Here is a 19484-nt window from a genome sequence, read left to right on the forward strand (position 1 = left end):
TCGTTCACTGCCGCACCGCGGCGCCACCAGCTCAGTGCACGTTTCCTATACTATAGTGCCTAGAATACCTATACCAAGCCGCAGAGGGCAGCACAAGAGAATGAAAAAAAGGACAGGAGCCCGTCCCCTAGCGGGAAAACGGCGGCCAACGAAACTTGGCGTGTGCGCGCCTAACCTTCTTTCTTTCTAGTCGCATTGCGCAAGCCTCCCTCGTAACTTATTCCTTCCGGGAATCGGACCTTCATCCGCGGCTTATAAGCGCTACACTTTAGCTGCTACAGGCCACAACGACGGTCATGCATTCACACCCAGGCAACAATGAAATGGCATGTGTCCTGGATAAAACATCACACTGCATGTCAGAAACCGAAAGCCCACGATTAAGAAAGCATCGATTATTGTAAAACGGCGCATGCGCAGACGCACCTTTTAGGCCGCATTTCTGTAAACTCGCCGGGTGTCTCGCGTACAACGCCGCCGCCGCAGAAATCTGCTAACAAGCTGCGCTTGAAAAGGCGGTTCCTCATGCACTCACGTCATGCCCCGCACATTTTGGCACGAAACGACCATGAGAGCACTAGGCGGCTAGACGTACAGGTTGGCTTATTACGGGAAGTGATCTCCGGATGGGGGCATTCTTGCTTAAAACTCCAGTGCTGGCGAAGCGGAAGTGTCATCCATCCGCTATCATAATCAAGACAATCATGCTAACATTCACTGATGGAACATATTGCTTAATTTTTATGTCGTCATCATCATCATCATCATCAGCCTGTCTACGCCCACTGCAGGGCAAAGGCCTCTCCCATGTTCCACCAATCAACCCGGTCCTGTGCTTTCTGCTGCCACGTTATACCTACAAACTTCTTAATCTCATCTACCCACCTAATTTTCTGTCTCCCCCTCACTCGTTTGCCATCTCTTGGAATCCAGTCAGTTACCCTTAATGACCACCGGTTATCCTGGGTAACCGGTGGTCATTAAGGGTAACTTACTGGATTTTTATGTATCATGCAGTATTTTATTTAAAGTGCCACCCTGAACATTGTAAGGTGGTATACTGTATTTTAACCTACAGTTACACAATATCTCGAAGGCTGCAGTAGTTTTTTCTGCCGGTTGAAAGTAACCGTAATGCTGCTTTACTAAAGTCTGCGAGCACCTGTTTCAAATAAATATCAAGTTTCAGGGCTGTTTCGCAAAATTGTCGCCGTACTCTGCTTCGAAAACAGCTGCCTTATTTTTCCAAAGCTATTCGGAGACTATTCTATTTGTATTCCATTCGGCTCTAAAATTCACTATTCACACACCCCCCGGAATTAAGGGAAAAAACAAGGGGAAGCTAGAGTCACTGTATATGCTACCTTTAGGTAGCAGAGTAGCGCATAGGTCCGGCTAGCAACCACAGCTATGCGGTGAAGTCGCACTCCATTTTTGCAGGCGACATGCCTACCGCGTCGCCGATAAACATGTCTGGCGTGTCGAAGGCCGGCGATAAACATTGGCTGTCGATAACTACTGTTAATTGAGTGAGCTGCAGCGGCGGCGTCGAGAAATCCAAAAATTGGCCCGAGCGTCAGCTTCTCCGCAATGCATGGTTGCTAGCGGCGTTGGAAAACAGACGCGCAACTCTGCTACCTAAAGGTAGCATATACAGTAACTCTAGGGGAAGCTAGAGTTACTGTATATGCTACCTTTAGCTAAAGGTAGCATATACAGTGACTCTAGGGGAAGCCAGGATAGGGCGCCATCTGGAGCAGAGGCCATGGAGCAAGCCGAGATGGCAGTGCAAGTACTATCATCGTCATTAGACAAACGCATTTTTGTTGCTGGCCGCGCTACTGCGCTTCTTGCTCGCTGTGGTATTTTGTTTTTTGTCGTTGCTAAATCGCGGCTAGCGTGTGTAGTAGTGATCGCCAAGTGACCAAACTGGCCTCGACTGGCAAAAACAACGTCAGTCAAGTCAGGTTTGCATCGTTTATTGTGAGTGCCCAAGCCGGTACAAGCAATGTATACATCGAAAGCTTTCAACCCGTACATGTGTAAATAGTCTGAAAGCTGACAAGTGTGTGCATATGACTGAACAGCGAGATCGCCGAAAGAACTTTGCTCTCATTGTGTTGCGGCGTCCGAGCTTAACAGTCTAGCTTTACGACCAAGGAGGTTTAATTGATCTTGCTGCGCGCGCAGCGGCCATCTTGCCACAGGCAAGAAACGGGAGCCGCAGCGCGCCCGCTGCGCTGACTGCGTCTCCCCGCCGTGGTTTTTAATGGTTATGGCGAGCACTAAGGGAGAACTTGTCAAGAACAACAAGTCAAATGCAGTCAGCTTTATTTTGTTTCTTTTGGCGTTCTCCTTCCGAGTTTGAACACTGGTGAAGGGTCTGTAACACTGTTTTTTTTTTTTTTTTTTTCAGAATAACCATCCTCGTAACAGCAGACCTCACTTTCTCGGAACTTATTTCCCAGTTCATTTCATTGGTCTTACGAAGGATTCTGATGCTTATCTAGAGTTCGGTCACTTTCTTTGAGCAGAATAGTGTGGTTGCCCAAAGAACCGCACCCAACAATATGCCCATCGAGGAGAATATGCTCATATCGAGGTTTGAAAACCATCTCTTTTCTCAAGACAAGCTCAGCGCCTCCAAAAGCAATAGTTTTGACTTTGCATGAACGTGCTTCAAGTTTGCGCATTCAGCTTGCAGTGACACTATTTCAATAGTTTCAATGCTCCCATCAATGAATGAATTAAAAAACACCCAAGTGGTGTTGCAGGGCTGGCTATCTAATCTTATAACAAAGCAATGAACATTACATAAACTCCTGCGATATAGGCGTCATGTCAGGTTAACGTCAGTTGTGTCTCCAGTGTTGACTCCACTTTAGAGCAGTCTAATAAGCATGACATATGTACACACAACTACTCCGCTTACTAAAACACGTCGATGCAACACGTAACGCTTGGCTCAAAGGAATCGATTCATACATGGCGTGGGATCTGCCGATTTTTTTTTATTTAGGTGTAGCATTATACAAAGAAGTAGTCTTCAGTTATTTGAAGAATATTTTTAATTGAAATTGGCCCCGACTAGGGCGCTCCTACCTAAAAGTGCAATAGCGCAAATGGCGGCGCCCATGCGATCCTAACGCAGAGGTTAGTAGATCCACTCCCGGTGTTTGAAGCCGGAACGCACCGCGGTTGATTTTTTCGCCATCGGCGGTGGTTTCTAGAATTTGAGACTTTGCGAGCCCTGGCAGAACTTGCACCCCAATGAGACACGAAATGTACAACCACTGTACGCGTGTCTCTTGTCTCCTCGTCGGTGGTATAAACATTGCGCTGTATCAAGCTGATAGTCATGGATTACCAACTAGCACGAACCAATGATTTGCTCATTTACGCCGGACACCTGGTGCGCGTTGGAACGTTGACTTCCCGGTTAAAAAACTTTCTCGTACTATAGGACTTTTGCAGCGAAACAGTTCGTTTCCGGTTACAGTAAATCTACTCCTCTACAACTCGCTTTTCTCTTCGACTTTGAACTATGGTGCTCTTGTGTGGGGCACAACCACAAATGCCAATATCATGAAATTATTTTTATTACAAAAGCGAATTATTAGACTAACTTGTAAGGTGCCCTATTTGTCACATACAGCTCAATTGTTTGCCAAATTGCGTATCGTTAGAGTTACATCATTATACGAATATAAGATGTGTCGTTATTACAAACTATGCACAAAAAACCAAGACAATGCCTTGAAAAACTTAGCCAACCTAAAAACAAATGCAGTGGCATACAACACCCGTAACCCAGAGCAGTGGGAAGTGGCACGATGTCACACAAACTATGGGAAGCAAATGGTCCGTTACCAGCTACCTTCACTGTTAAACCGCTTGCAGAAAACAAATGGCGTCGATATTGAAAAGTTGACAATGAAAGAGCTCCGCGATATGTGTATATAAATAAGCCAAAATATGGTTCATATTATTAGACACCTTATTTGTATACATCCTTACATGGTTCGCGATGAGTATATATGTTACCTTATCTCGTTGTTTTTTTTTTCTTTTTGAATGCTGTTTTTTTTTCACCTAGCCAACACCAGTTCGCACTTGGGTTTTTTTCTTTTCTTCGGTATATCATGTTATACCAGTGTTCTACAGTTTCCGCTTATATGTATCAATAACTATTGTGTACCTTTGCATTCTGATCTGTTCCATGTTATTATTATTTGTCCTGTTCACTGCCTGCTGCTGTCCTATCAAGGAGGGGCTGTCACCTCGTCAAGCTACTCACTGTAGTAGCTTTTTGTGACAGCTCCTATCTTTCCTTTTTCGAAAGATGAATAAACTTGATTTGATTTGATTTGAAAGAAATCAAAAATATATCTAGAGTGTGGCGTGCTGTCCGCTAGGAAATCATAGGCAGCTAGAAGACACAGGTCGTCCAACGCGCATGCGTGCAAGTGGCCCTCTGCCGCGTGGAAGTGCCCGGCGGCGGCAGGTGATGCGCAAAGGCAAAAAAAAAAAAATAACAACAGGGTGGGCACAATGAGAGCAGTGAATGAGACCGGTTCTTGTGGGCGCTTTTGTTGTCCGCTCTTTGAAGGTCAACGGCCTGCCGCCGAGGGGCGACGCCGGCATGCCTGTCGGGGAGCGGAAACCTCGGGTTCGGCAAAGTTTGGCAGTAAGCCACCCATTTCATCATGCTTCTCAGTGGACATATTGAAACGAAAAAAAAAAAAACGCGAGAAGGCAGGGACGCACACAGATGGTACATGTGTACAAGCGTCGCTGGCGCTGACCGAAGAAGGTTTGTTGGTAAGTTGTAACGAGCGGACCACAAGCGCACGTGGTTTACGGGCAATTCTTTCACGCAATACTCAAAATAAAATCATTCGTGAGTCAGCGCTCGTGTTTGTCACCTTCAGTCGGTGATTGATCGAAAAAGTATAATTTCCAAGTCTTTTTCTCTCCCTCCAATTTTTTTTCGGTACTGAGGTCATTCGATGATTACTTCAAAAAGTGATTCATGACCCCTTTAATCGGCTATATTCGAAACTATTTCAAACTGAGTGCTCTGACCCGAAGGTCGAGGGATGGAATCCAGGCCGCAGCGGCCGCATTTAGATGGAGCAAAAATGCTAGAGGCCCGTGTACTTCGAGTTAAGTACACATTAAAGAACCGTGGTCGAATTTTCCGGAGCCCTCATACGGCGTCTCTAATAATCATATCGTAGTTTTGGGACGTAAAACCCTAGTAATGATTAATTATACTATTTCAAACTAAACTTGTCCTCTGATATGATATGAAGCTTGACTACGGCCACCCTTTTTATGTTGTTCTATCATTCGCACCTCTAAACCGAAATGTGAAGCGGAAGTTCAGCTCGCGCCACAAGAGATTACGTTGCTGCAATAGACAGCGGTGCATGCAGCTGGGACGCATGCAGAACGCTTTGGCCCTTTCACCCCAAAGAGGCGCGCTTATCTGCTTACTCTGCCAAGCAGGATTGCGAAAGACGTGGCGCCATCACGGTTTGGAAGCTGTCATTGGCTTGATCGGTGGGCGATTCTTTTCGCATTGTTTTTTAAACGAAGGAAACTAATTCGGGTGAGAAGAAAGTGCTTCAAGTCTAGTTACAATCCTACAGCCGCAATTATGAAGAAGGCGTTACCGGATGTGCCTGCGCAGTCATCATTTGGACACCGCGGAAGTAGAGACGCTGGCGAAATGGCCGCACCTTCAAGTTATGACCCGTGTCCCACAAAGAGTGAGCACTCTGTCGTTTCGTTGACTGACCACAGGTGTTGTTAGCCTGAGCAGCATTTTTAATTCATGGCAGCTCTCTGGGGCACTATTCAAGTACATGCTTGTGAACGGAATGATGAATGGCTATGTGAAAACCATGAGAGATCATGTGTACAGACGCAGCAACTGTGCGTGGTTTGACTGTGTGACTAGTGCACCACAATTGCCGCAGCAACGCCTTGCGTTGACGCCTGTAAATCATGCGTACGCCACCATTGACGTCACAACACAACGTGGTCACTGAAGCAATTCCGACGGTCAGTTACACTGTTGCCAAGACGACTCGAAGGCGCATGTGCGACTCGAAAGAACAGTTCCGAGCATATATATATTATAAGCGTCGCTGATTGCCCTCGCGACGGTACACTTTCGTATGTATACTCTCATTGGAAGTGATTTGTGCTGTGTATAGGGCTCCAGGTTTTCGGAATTTATATTTCTTGAGAATCGGAGGGTGTCTCTCAGTTTACTGTTTTGGCGGAAACCCGGCGTTTATCGGAGTTGTTTTTATTTATTTTTTTTGCGTAAATCCCAAATTGCCCGAAATTCGAAGTTTGCATTATTGTCCAATATCTTGCATGAAATGATATCTGAACGTGAAAAGATCAGAATATACGAAGTGTATTTTAGTTGTATGGAAGGTTTGAACGCACAAACTCACATACACACAAGCACGAATACTTGAATACAAAACACCTACGTTTGTGCATATTACAACCTCCAAGCTTGATGCAATCGACGCAAGCATAGTGCAGGAGGTACGTATGTCGTCTGGCGTGCCCCGTCAGGGGACCGTATGTCAAGACGTCACCTCGCGCTCCCAGCGGCCCTACATACGTTGAAGTCTCTCGCTCCGTGCGCGACAAGTCCTTTGTTAAATGCGATGGGTGCGGCCTACGAGATACTGCTGACGTGAGGTAAAGTTTATATCGACCAAACCGGCCGATGTATCAATGACCGCTTAGAACATGCCCTTTTGATAAAGAACGGAACAGGGTCATGTTGGCCGTTAAAGTCCAAGTTTATCGGATAAATCCGAATTGTCAAACATTTTACCGGCGACTGAATTTTTTCGAATTTTTGAATATCGAATTTTTTCAGACTGATCCGAAAACACGGAGCCCTAGTTATATGGACATGGCCACGTGCAGTGAGTGAGGACTCGGCAGCGTGAAAACGAGGCGCAGCGAAGACAAGTGTCGTGCAAGGAATGAGCATATCCAGGACAATGACGGCTAGGTGCAATGCAACATTGGTCTCAGTGGTGCTAATTTCTAAATGATATCGATTTGAAGCCCTCATGAGGCACCATAGGCTTGATCCAAATTCGATGCCTCGGCAAGATGTCTGCGGAGCCCTGCGACGCAACCACCTTTGGTCGCTTCTTGCGTAACAACGCACTGTAACCAATATAAAGCTTTGTGACCGATGGATGCCTTTTCTTGCACCTTCAGTGTACACCGAGTTTTCCGTTAACTCAGTCGTACCAACTGATTCTTCAAATGGCCCTCAAAAATGAGCGCAGCTTGCACTAAGTCGCGCAAGGCACAGCAGAGCCTACCTGGCCTTGGCTTGGCTAGGCTTTTACCTTCTTTCCCACCCCTTGCTATGCTATACTATACGTAGCTGTGCTTGCTCTCTCTGCAATAGCGCGGCACAGAAATTGGGCAAATCACAGTATTCACTTCCCTGGTCCACTAAAAATTAAGGGAACACACGGCAGAGAGAGAATAGTAGTGTAAAAGGGCTTGTAAAAGAGGTAGCTGAAATTAGGAGAAGCTTACAGTCCGGTAGAAGAGGTAGCCTAGGACAGGGTAGCAAACATAATGGCGCAGTTGAGGTACCGAGGTCTGTGGAGGTTGCAAAAGAGAACATGGCCTTCTTCTCGACGGTGCGGTCTATGGCCAAGGTAAATCCGGTCATTAGTAGATTGGAGCGGATATCACGGATCAGAGATGAGGCCAAAATGAAGTATATCTAAACGAGACGGTGGTCCCCTCTATGGAGCGGGAGTGCTCTCGACCACTGGCCCAGCAGGATAAACCACCTCTTAAGCTCAATATAAGTAAACCGAATATACATGATCAAGATGGCGGCTCTATTAAATAGTTCCTTTGGTATTTGTCAGTGGAACTGTAGGGGGTTCTGCAGCAGAACGGTCACTGTGAGGTTATCATTTTACAGGAAACTCTGACGTCTAGCGTGACCTTGACCAGTTTCAGAGCGGAGGTTAAAGCAGGGTCATACTCATTAATAGAAGGCTGGCCTATGTTAGGCATGATCCTCACATGGTGGATTGCACGAATATTATGGTGGAGGTTTTTAGGTCACAAGGGGCATGTCAGAGGAGCGTTCACCTGCTTAACCTGCTCCCGAGACATGGAACAGTTTCAAATCTCTCTTGAACAAGGCAGCCAATCTAGCTAACGATATGCCGTTTCCCCTTATCACCTTATCATGTGCACCCTATAATGAGTGGAAGTATGTCTATAGCACTGCTAAGGGGGGTCTATGGCAGCAGGCACTAGACTTGAATTTATCTTTGATTACGGACCCTTCGTGTCCCACTAGATGCGGAACGTCGACATGCAGACATTAGACACCGGATATTACTATTTTTCGGGGGCTGGTGGAATCGTCCTGGTCAAATTCGAATATAGATTTTGGTATTGATCATTACATACTTATGATTACTTTGGTAGTGGCTAATAAAGGAGCGCACATTCAGGGTTGTTGACTGGGATGCATTTAGAAATCGAAGATGAGGGGAGTGAGTTGACCTTGAAACAGTGAGGTGGTCAGCTGACGTTGAGGCGACCACTAAGGAAATTAAGACGATATTGACACAGAGCAAATGGAAAGCTCGCCTGGCGCACTTGTTGGGAGCGAAGCAGTCAACGTTAGCGATATGGAAGGGTTAGAGGTTGAAGAGAATAAGGCTTAGAAAGCGTACAGCAATGGCTAACCGGGAAATTGAAGACCACTGTCGGGTATTGTGCAAGTGGGATGTAATTCTGTTGATTGTGGCATTAAAAGGGAAGGCGCCTTGAGACATTTACTACATGAGACAAACATGATAGGTAAGCTGGCGCGTCGGGAGGAGGATTTGGCTGACGGATACCTTCCGTTGGAGGCACCTGACGTTGTTTTGGAATATAGGGGGAATGAGGGTGGCGCCGCAGGATCTTAATAGCCGATTGGCATCAGGGCCTGATGGCATCAGAAATAAAATGTTGCGGAATTTAGACGAGGGATCTATTCGCCCCGAGATCTTTGAGTGGCGCCCTCTCGCGTGTGACATCAGAGGGAGGACTCGGGTGCCACTCTTCGCGAGCGCTCGCTACGTGAAGGCTGCTCGACGCTGCCGGCCAGTCTGTCCTGCTCGAGTTATTGAAACATTAGTGGGCAAGTTCATAAAGCAATTTGTGCAGAATGTTCAAGCAAAATGCCCCGCGAAATCGAGCGGAGTTGCCGTCAGGAGCACCTTCAATGTCGATTGCTCTTGGTGTCGTCTGCTAGCCATCAATGTGTATATCTGCCTGTACGACAAGGATTTCTTTTCCTGACTGTTCTACGGCCGTGGCACACTCAAAATGACTTTCCGGCCCGTTTTCTATCACCGACTTCAGCGTTCGGGCCTCGGCTTATGTGCCTGAGTTAAAGCGGAATATATGTATACCGCGTGCCGCGCGTGTTCGGTTGCCAAACCTGCTCCTTCGGTTCAGTTCCGTTGTTCGGAGTTCTAAGCGCATGACAAATGAGGTGTGATGTCACTCAAATAAATAAAGTGGTCGTTACAGGCAACAATCTTTGAATAAATCCAAGTTTTCAGCAGCTGCTGTGAAAGAGCGTCGTAAGTACTTAAAATAGCAATCTGAGTGAGAGCGTGGCGGCGCCCAGTCGAATGTATATAACATCAGTTCCTTACGCGGAAGATAAATGGCCGACGGAAGGAATGGATCTTTCCCGGAAGAGCTCGCAACTACTTCCTCATACCAAAACCAGGGAAGGCCAAAGGGTTCTCAGACCAATTTCGCTGACATATCGTGCTTCGGGAAAGTGGCTGTGACACTTTAATTTCATTAGGCTCAAGTGTCATTCGGTGCAACGAATGCCACTCGATCCGTGATGGTGCTACACAAGAAAAAGTAATCTCATTCGTTCATGATACTATGTGAGGGTGATCAACTGGGCGTGTTGGTATTGCATGATTCGGAATATTAGGTGCGAAGTGGACACGGACAGATAGGGAGACACACACACAGGGCGCCTGTGTGTGTGTCTCCCTATCTGTCCGTGTCCACTTCGCGCCTAATATTCCGATTCATGATACTAATGTCGATAACTCGGACAAAAAATGGTCGGAAAAATGGAGGAAGGTAAATGTAGAGTGGTAGAAAAGTTAAGTTATTTATTTTAAAAGACATGTGCGAAGTCGCTTCACTGAATAAACACGGATAAAAAATTGATATCGCACAATATCTCGCCGCCATAAGCCAACACGACGCCTAGCCAGTAGACACAGTCGATAGAATGAACACAAGCAACATGGCTGACATGGCAGTGCCGCTGAACAACGACGCTAAGCTAGAGCAAGTAAAGCATTTAGCGCTTGATGTTGCGAGAAAAGCGCGTAAGACAGTCGAAGAGACTTGATCGTCAGATAGAAGAAGAATCGAGACGCAGCCTGTTAAGTATGCATGTGAAACAAGGCGGAGTGCGTTCGCTTGAGGCATGCACGGCGTGGCGGGAGAAAAAATTGGCCGCGTATCTGCGTGCTTCGCTGCAAATGTCGTGTAAAGACGATAGAAGAGGCGCTGTGTGAGATATGGACGCCATCTGGCAATACGTCGGGAAACATGAGTGCTGTGTTCCGTGCTGGTAGTCCCGGCGCAGCAGCAGGCGAAGACCGGCGGTGACCAACGCGACCGGCGGGGACGCCAGCCAGCCCGAAAACGCGGTTTGGCGCGAAGCGCTGAAGCAGAGAAACGTCCGCACTCAACGAGTACTCTCCACACACTCTTTTATTTACATGTCGCCTGGGTAAAACAGGAACGCCAGAGCGGCGCCCACAACCGGCAGCCTGAAGGCCGCCCACAACGCTGCTTTTTCATTTTTTAAATATTTTTTTCACCTTCTTGGCCTTCTCAAAACTAAAGTTTTTCAACACCAACTCATGGCATTCGTACAGTGCAATACAGAACCGAAACCGAAACACAACAATGAGCTCGTGCGAAGGGCACGGAGGAAGGCAAATTTCAGCGCAGTCGCATTTTCAGCTTTGTTGAAACAGCGCTCACTAGACGACGACGAAGTAAAAGAAGGCACACGACAGGCAGCACCTGTCCTGTGCCTTCATTTACTTCGTCGTCGTCTAGTGAGCGCTGTTTCAACAAAGATGAACGCATACCAACTCGCTCAAGCTTCCATTCTTATGCATTTTCAGCGCAGCTTAAGAAACTAGGGTCCTTAAAATTACGTATGTATGCATTTTCTATTAAAGGAACACGCCACCTAATAGTTACCTAGTGATGTTGCACCTCAGATATGCATGATATTTATTTTTTGATCGACAACGTTCACAAGTATGAACAGCCGTACCAGTTCAAGACGGCTGGCCCTTGGGCAAGTGGTTCAACTTTGGCCGAGTGGCTGAATCGAGGGACGTGCCGACAAACAGAAAGACAGACAGACAGAAAGACAGACCAAAATTTCTGCGTTTAAGCTCCCCAAGAAAGACTATCGTCTTTAAAAGAAAATACGAACACGTGCCACGTCTATTAAAGGGGTGGTGCCATCAAATTTCGAGGCTATAACAAGCCTGTTGTGGGTTTCCTCTGTATGCAAGGACACTCCACATGAAGGGTCGGACACAGCAAACGTTTAGAATATATTTTAATTCACTTCCAAAGTGTACCTAAATGCCCATTCTCCCGATCGAAACCCATCGCTAGCGCGCCAACACTGACGTAGATCTGTAGGATTGGCAACGAAAGTTGTAGTGACGTCACACCAAATCTACTGTAGTAATGTGAGTGACCTCCGGAGCTCCGCCACTTCCGCAACGTACGTACCGGCTGTAGTGAGCTAGAATATATTCTAGTTCACTATAGTGCCGGCAAAGCATCGGTTGCTACATTACTCGCCGAGTTTCGATCGCTTCCTGGCTAGTGCGTCACAGCCTTGTGTGGTCATGTGACCCCGCCTCCTACACTTCTACGTCACTGCCCAACCTCGGCGCCCAGAAACCGAAACCGAAAGTTGTTCACATCAAAAGGCGATATTAAATTATTTAGCGAGAATACATGAATCTTGGTGCGTGCATCATGCTTCCTGGAGCTATAGGAAACGCTTACAGCAAAGAACGCGCAAGCCACAAATTTGGTGGCACCACCCCTTTAAGTTTTCTCCAACGCGAGGTGACAGAGGCACCCGTGGCATTTTGCAGTGCGACAGAAACCCAGAGCGTTCCGCGTTAGTCAGGTCTTAAAGTCTGCCTTCATAGGAGGGGGGGGGGCCTCATAAAGCGGCAATATATATATATATACATATATATATATATATATATATATATATATATATATATATATATATATATATATATATATATATATATATATGTATATATATATATATAAAATCTCGAAGAAAAGACCGCCTAGCAGCGATCTTTTCGCCGCAAAACCGATGCTGCAGTGGCCTCAGCGGTTTTGCAACGCGCAGATCATGTGCTGTTCGAACGCGGTGCGAGCTGGCATACCGAAGAATAAACGCAGGATTTTTAGATATATCGGTCAACATCAACTTTCGCGGTCGTATTATCCAATTTTCGGCAAAAATGTGATCGTATTAAACGCATGAAAAGGCATCATTGCCAAGGGATGTTGGCCGGGAATAAAAACAAAAACGTATAAGGCTGAAAAACGTATTATGCAGAATCGTATCAACGAGATTCCACTGTATATATATATATATATATATATATATATATATATATATATATATATATATATATATATATATATATATATATATATATGCTTATGAATGCTACACAAATACATATATTATTCCGAATGTATTTCGGGCATTTATTCAACGTGTCAATCCAATCAAGCATTAAATGAAATTATTTTGGCAACAAGTTTTCAAAAATAACTCGGGATGTAAAGGCTTAAAAAATGGAGGCTTAAAAAAGGCTTAAAAAATGGAGGGGGGGGGGCCGGGCCCCCCTTGACTTTAAGCCCTGGCGTTAGTTCGCTTTCAAAACACGGTCTCACGCGCGTCCATGCGGGAAAACAGTTTGCAACGGAACTCCGCAAAGTAGACTTCCCATAGCCTTATGAGAGCAGACGTCTCCGCCTGGGTCCAGTGCGCTCGCGGAACTGATGCCATCGCTGCAGATACACGTGCACACGGGTGCCTGTTTACAGTATGGCCGACAGCGCCGGCGGCCAGACGCCACTGAGGTGGGGAGTAAAAGTTTTGCAACAGCCTTGCGTACACCTGTTCTCGTTAAAATGGCAGATGCCTTAAAAAAGCCACATTAATCGCGTGTTTGCATGAATTCATGTCAAAGTGGGAATGCTGAATGCTACATTTCAAGTGGTCTCTGGGGTAGAGAGTACACATTCGGTTCTACTGCGACGGCGAATCCGTTTTCCGAACTCATTCGATCTCCTAAGTCATTCGAATCTAGTGACATGAAATATCGCTGTGTAGCAGCCGCATAATGTCATTCGATGCGAATGTCGTTCCATTCGAATGAGGACAACGGGGTCTTTTCGCACTCTATGATAGAATTTCGGCCCGGCCTCTCGACTCAGGATGCAATGATCAGGATCAGCTACTTGATCGGCGGACAATGGATACTTGGTATGGAAAAAGCTTTTTTGATAATCTCCGACATTCTACGGGTTCTGTCGGACTTGAATCTGGGGCAACGGCTTTTCCATTTTGTCAAGGCGTTCTTTACGGATAGAAGGACATGTCTTAGGTTGGGGGAGATTAAGTCGGAAGCCTTTAAATTGGGTTGCCGCGCTAAGCCGCCGGTATCCGTACTCTCGCCTATGTTATTCAACCTGTCGATGTCAAAGTTAACTAATGTATACTGGACACTGTCAAGGGCACTATCTACGCGGATGACGTTAACTATATGGAGTGTCAATGGTAGTGACGGAGAGCTTGAGGCTATAGGTTGCAGAGGGCGGCAAGTGCTCAACTAAAAAGTCCGAGTTGTTGATCTTCAAATCTAGGAAGTTAGGTCATAGGCCGAAGGATTTGGTACCGGAAGTTGAGGCTTGTATTACAATCCGTACTAGGGATGGGTCGTTGATACAAGAAGTAGGGGCTATCAGGGTCCTGGGTTTGATAGTTGAAGCAAATGGATCGAATAATATAATTACCAAGAAGACAGAAGAGGCCATAAGACTAATCAGAAGGATCTCTAATGGGCATACATGTTTAGGAGAAAAATGTGCGATGCGGCTACTTCACGCATTTATTCTGCGTCATTTCTCGTGTGTGGCAGTTATGCTTAGTTGGAAAAGGGGGGAAATCGGAAGCTTTAATTAGAAAAGGCGGCGCTTGGTCTGCCTGTAAGTACGTTGAACGATATGCGGTTGTGTTTGCATAATACTTGAGGTGAAATTGCCGAGCCTCAGCGTAGGCACAGAGAGAGCGGTTGCTAGGTGCACCGGCGGTTAGGTATCGGTGGTCGTGCCGCGCGTCTATACGAGTTGAACGTCAACCTTAGGGCTAATACCATGGTTCGTCAGTTTCCGCGGAATGTGCACCCTAGCTGTGCACAATGTAGGCGAATGGCGAGGGCTTTGTGGCGAGAGGCAAAGGAGGAGGAGGAGCCTGCATTTGTTGATGCGGCATGGATTAATGGGAAAGATGCTTATTAGCTGGTGGTGCAAGATGGCCAAGACTGTTCGCTTCCATTTTATACAAAGGATCCGGGGGTAGCTGAGCAGGTGGCTGTATTGCTCTAGCGCTAACTGGTTCAGGCAGAATTTTTAGTGTTTAGTGACTCTGCGATTAAAGCCTTCTCGAGGGGACTTGTTGCAGAACCGGCTTACAGACTGCTGCAGGGTATAGGGATCGCACACAGTTTCCGGCGCGCACAGTGGAGGGAGCAACGAGGATTGTATAGTTTGCCGTGCACTTCCTGAGGGGGCTGGATCTCTTGAGTCCAGCTGTTAACCTACAACGAAACCACCTAGGGCATTCCTCCCGCCACATTATAGACTAAATAGGCCACATTGAGGCAGACACGGACGTGCCCTAACCCGGTCGTCATGAATCCGGACTGCGGGGTTTCAGTTTGCTTTATGCTCTGGCGCTGCTCGGCGATGGTTCTCAAGGTGAACAGTGGTGGCAGCCACGTGCTGGCGGACCAACTCAGGGCTGTCCAGCGGAGTCCCGCACTGAATCCTCGGGACCTGATTAAAGTTATTCACACCATACCCAAATACCAATTAGGTTTCAGCTTCGCTTGCTAACCACCTGTACAGAGTGCTTGGGCGGTCATGATGATGATAATTTCCTATCTACGACACAGGGCAGACCATAACAGCTCGGCTGTAGAAAAAAGGCATCTCTCACTCGCAGCTTGGCGCTCACAATTTTGTGAATGACTTGACATTCACGAACCAGCCTGCGGGCTCCCTCCCACACAGGTGATTTTCAAAACGCACGCTACACACCTTGCCTGAAGCGGTTCGCTCGCGTAAGGCACTGCTCCCACAGAGAGAGCCACACAGGAATCACTCGTGCGGCTCGCCATCAGCATGCTCATCAGACGCTGGCCGACGAAAACGACTGTAGTGAATTAAGCATACCGTCCACTCGCCGACGAAGAAAGGAATTTCACTTTCTGGGTGTGACAACGCCCTTTGAAAAGAATACTAACTGTTAGTATGGCTTCGGACTTACGCGCACTAATGTTATCAAATTATGTCACGTTGATCGTGCCAGGACCGCACAAAACCGGTGTCTGCCGAGTTCAGACAGTGGCAGTGTGATGCTTCCGCGACCGAGCGCACACACACACGCAGTGGAGGAACAATCCCGAGGAGTCGCCTAGCGTGCGGACGAGGGAACGTTACCTGTTGGAGCAGCCCGCAGGACGACCGACGCTTGCGCGCACCTCCACAACACCTGGTGCGTGTTCTTCCAAAGTGCTCGCCGCTATATCCGGATGGTGGTTCGCTGAAGCAACGACGGTGACGACAGACACGCGAAGCAACGCTCACCAGAACACACGCAGCAACAACGCGAGCCTCGTCCACTTCATAGCGGCTCACTCAATGCGCTGAACGCGTCCGCCAATGGTGGTAGTTGCATCGTCTGCTCCCTGGGCCGTGTCGCTCCGGTGCTCCGGTCTTCTCGAAAACGGGAGCCGACCAAAAGGCGAAGCGGCCAGAAACGGAACCGAAACTGCAACAGAAAAGAGAATGCTTTGAAAGTAACTTGTAGCGTGGGGAGCAGCAGGGAGCGGTAAAGTTATACTTTTACTGCCGAAAGCCTGCAACCCGCGTTCGCGGTTGGCCGGCGGCCTTCCTCGGCGGACAAAAAAAAAAAAAAAATCGAAAGCCGCCGCACCTGCTCTTGTTGCGCGTTTGTTTGTTATTTGCGTGTTTCTGCATTAAACGTGACCCCACGATGGATGCGTGAGTGCCAGTTCTTGCGGTGTCCGTTTCAGCGCGCCCGACATGCTACTACGCCGAGGTCAAAGAAAGCGAGAGTGCGCACGTATTCTATGCATTCGCGAGTATATTACTTTCTTTTTTGTTTCTGCATCCGCCCACCATAGTACTAGAAACGTGCGCTGCTACGGAAGTAAATGCGGTCGAGTAAAAATCTGAGCGAGTTGGTTTAGTGTACAACGACAGCACAAAAGGGACGCCAACACGAGAAGTACACAGCGCTGAACAACCGACAGAATGAATGAAATGAGCTTTTATTTCCGAAAGAGCGTTCTGAGCGTGCAAGCTAAGGGATGAGTTCCTTATTTCAAGAACCCTCTGGCTACAAACGCATCCCCTGGCTCTGGTGACGAGCCAGACGTATTTAATTTACTAATTTTACGGACACTGCCAGCCCTTACAAAGGGCTAATTAGAGCAGTGGAAAAAAACACATATACAGTCATCAATCGGTAATCAAAACACAATCATTTTGTACAATCGAAAACTAACAGGTGAAGGGAATAAATCCTGAGCCCCGAAAGACATATAAGCCGGTAATGGTATTAAATGCGCCAGATCACATAGAGGGAAATAAAAGTACATTAGTTTCAAATCAGGATGCCAGATATACGATCTATATACGCAAATCAGTTGATAAGCGTGAAAAGGGGCTTCTTCCGAGAGAATCTGAAAGGAATAAATACAAAGAGTCCGTCTGCGCGCATCCTCGTGTACTGCGCGCCACTTTCAACGGTTTCACATATTTCACATATCTTAAACGGAAGGCCCTTGAGTTGGAAGAAAACCACGTCGAGAAGATTCCATCGTATGGTAATCCGGTCGCTTTGTACTGCCACACGATAAAGCGGAATAGCGTGTGATTTGCGGTGGAATTCGCTCAGAGTTCTTGAATTCGCTGTATTGGGACGCCGGGTAAATTTGTCGATGAATGCGCCGGCACTTCTTTATGATGACGTATATACCGTCGAATAGTTCTTACATCTTGAAAAATTGAAGGCGTCGTCTGCAATCAATTTAAAAGGCCCAACCTCGTCGGCCTCCGGCATCTCAGCACGGGCCTTGCAACACAGTGCTACATACGAGAGATTCTGTCTGGGCGGGAAGCGAGATTGCTTTCCCTGGCTAAGTTTCGTCCAATGGACTTCCCAAACAAGTCCAACATTTTCTCTTTGCATGTTTCCCAGCTCCCAAGTTCAGTTTTGCGAGGTTCTAAAACTATACTTTCAGTTCCCACGAAACACAAGAAAATCTAGAAAACTTCTAATAAGAAAGGAAAGTCCTAACGTATATGAGAAGTTTATTCGACATGTTATTTAAACGTAAGCAGCTTGAGAACTTCCTGTAGCTGTGCTAACGCCACGTTATTAGAAGTCTTGAAAACTGCTTGCAAGAATTCTAAAAAAAATTCTTTGCTAGATCTTTTTAACAGCACTTTTAGACACTCATTTTTCATGCAAACCAGCTTGCCCTAGTCAATTCGTTTCATCATGCCAGCATTTTGCAAACACGTTTTAATTGTTCCCTGTCAAGAGCAATAACTAAAGGAACGCCTGCGTAATATGGCGTCAGATTAATTTCTGGGGCTTCTCTAGCCAGCAGAATTGATAATTCCAGAAAGGGGGAAGCTGCAAGCTTGAAGGGATTCTTCAGGGACACGGGGTGTCGCTGGAGCCATTTCGACACCTGTCAGCCCTTGAAGAAGACCGACATCCAAAAATGTATCATCTCTTCAAGCCTCCCACGTCTTGAATTATCACTTCTGCTGGCTAGAGAAGCCTCAGAAATTAACCTGGCGCCATATTACGCAAGCGTCCCTTCACTTATCACTCTTGACAGTGAACAGCTAAAATGTGATTGCAAAACGCTGGCATGATGCAACGAATTGACTAGCGTGTTGCTGGAGCCAACGTTTTGACAAACAACTTGTCCTCAAGTTCCAGCCTTGAAAAAAAAATTGCAGTGTCCAGATTGTCTACGATTATTAGCCTTCTTCTGTTCATTCTTCGCACGCTGAATCGCTAATTGCCAGGCCACTACTTCGGGATCCGATGAGATAAGCTTCTCGGCTCTTCTGCGTCGTCGAGCAGCATTTGCGCTCTCCTTCTCCATGGCGTTACCCACCTGCAAAGGCCAGTCAGAGGCGCTATCAAGCGGCCCCAGCGCAGTGTCAGACGGCGACTGCACAGCGAAGGCGAATAGCTGCGCGCGCGCCGGCGCCACTGTGTCTGGCTACGACGTCACTCCTCTCGAATGCGGCGAGCCGCGCGCGGCGGTGTCGGAGAGCGCGTGAGATGCCAGCTCCGGTGACCCAGCTGTGTGACATCACTGATCCTCGCGCATGCGCAGCACGGCTCATGACCATCCACGCGAAATCGGCTCCGGCTAGGCAAGTGTAGCTCTACAAAACGCCAGACCTGCGCGGATAGCGCAGCACAGTCACAGCGAAAGCTAGAAGAGCGGCATTTCTAGAGCCCGTTATAAACTCTCTTGTGGCTATTAATACAAGTACACTAGCAACGTACCCACTACGCCACAAATCATAATTTTTGTGACTGTTGGGAAGCACCCACCAAGACATTATTCATCATTCTGCGGAGAAGCGAGGTACCATCTGTAAGGCACTATGTGCATTTTGTTGATGCGATGGTTGATGACGATGAATTATTATGGCTGAGCCCTTTGTAACAGCTTGGAGGCTTTAAAAAACGCACTAGTTACGTAATTCGCATAGTGTGAAGCCCAGTCGTTATTGAACTCTCCCACCACGCTTTATAACATACGTTAACGAGAGAAAAATTGAGAGAGAGGGAATTAACTTTATTGAGACCTTGAGGAAATGGATCATGGGAGCCTTATGGACTTCCTTGGCAACGAAATAGAAGTGCACTTGCAAGGAACCCACTTCGCTATAAATTATCATAATTTTCCTTAAAGCCACTATGCAATTTTTCGTCATTC

The 19484-nt window shown here is 47.0% G+C and overlaps 1 protein-coding gene across 1 annotated transcript in view; it reads right to left on the minus strand.

The window, feature by feature from the left end:
• Positions 1–16218, minus strand: part of LOC119382425 (uncharacterized) — a 161226-nt gene extending 145008 nt beyond the window's left edge. The window contains exon 1 of the mRNA XM_037650122.2: positions 15925–16218. The gene's annotated coding sequence lies outside the window, so the exon portion shown is untranslated. The remainder of the gene's footprint in view (positions 1–15924) is intronic.
• Between the last annotated feature and the right edge of the window lie 3266 nt (positions 16219–19484).

The sequence above is a fragment of the Rhipicephalus sanguineus genome, chromosome 2 (genome assembly GCF_013339695.2).
Source record: "Rhipicephalus sanguineus isolate Rsan-2018 chromosome 2, BIME_Rsan_1.4, whole genome shotgun sequence".
NCBI classification, from domain to species: Eukaryota; Metazoa; Arthropoda; class Arachnida; order Ixodida; family Ixodidae; genus Rhipicephalus; species Rhipicephalus sanguineus.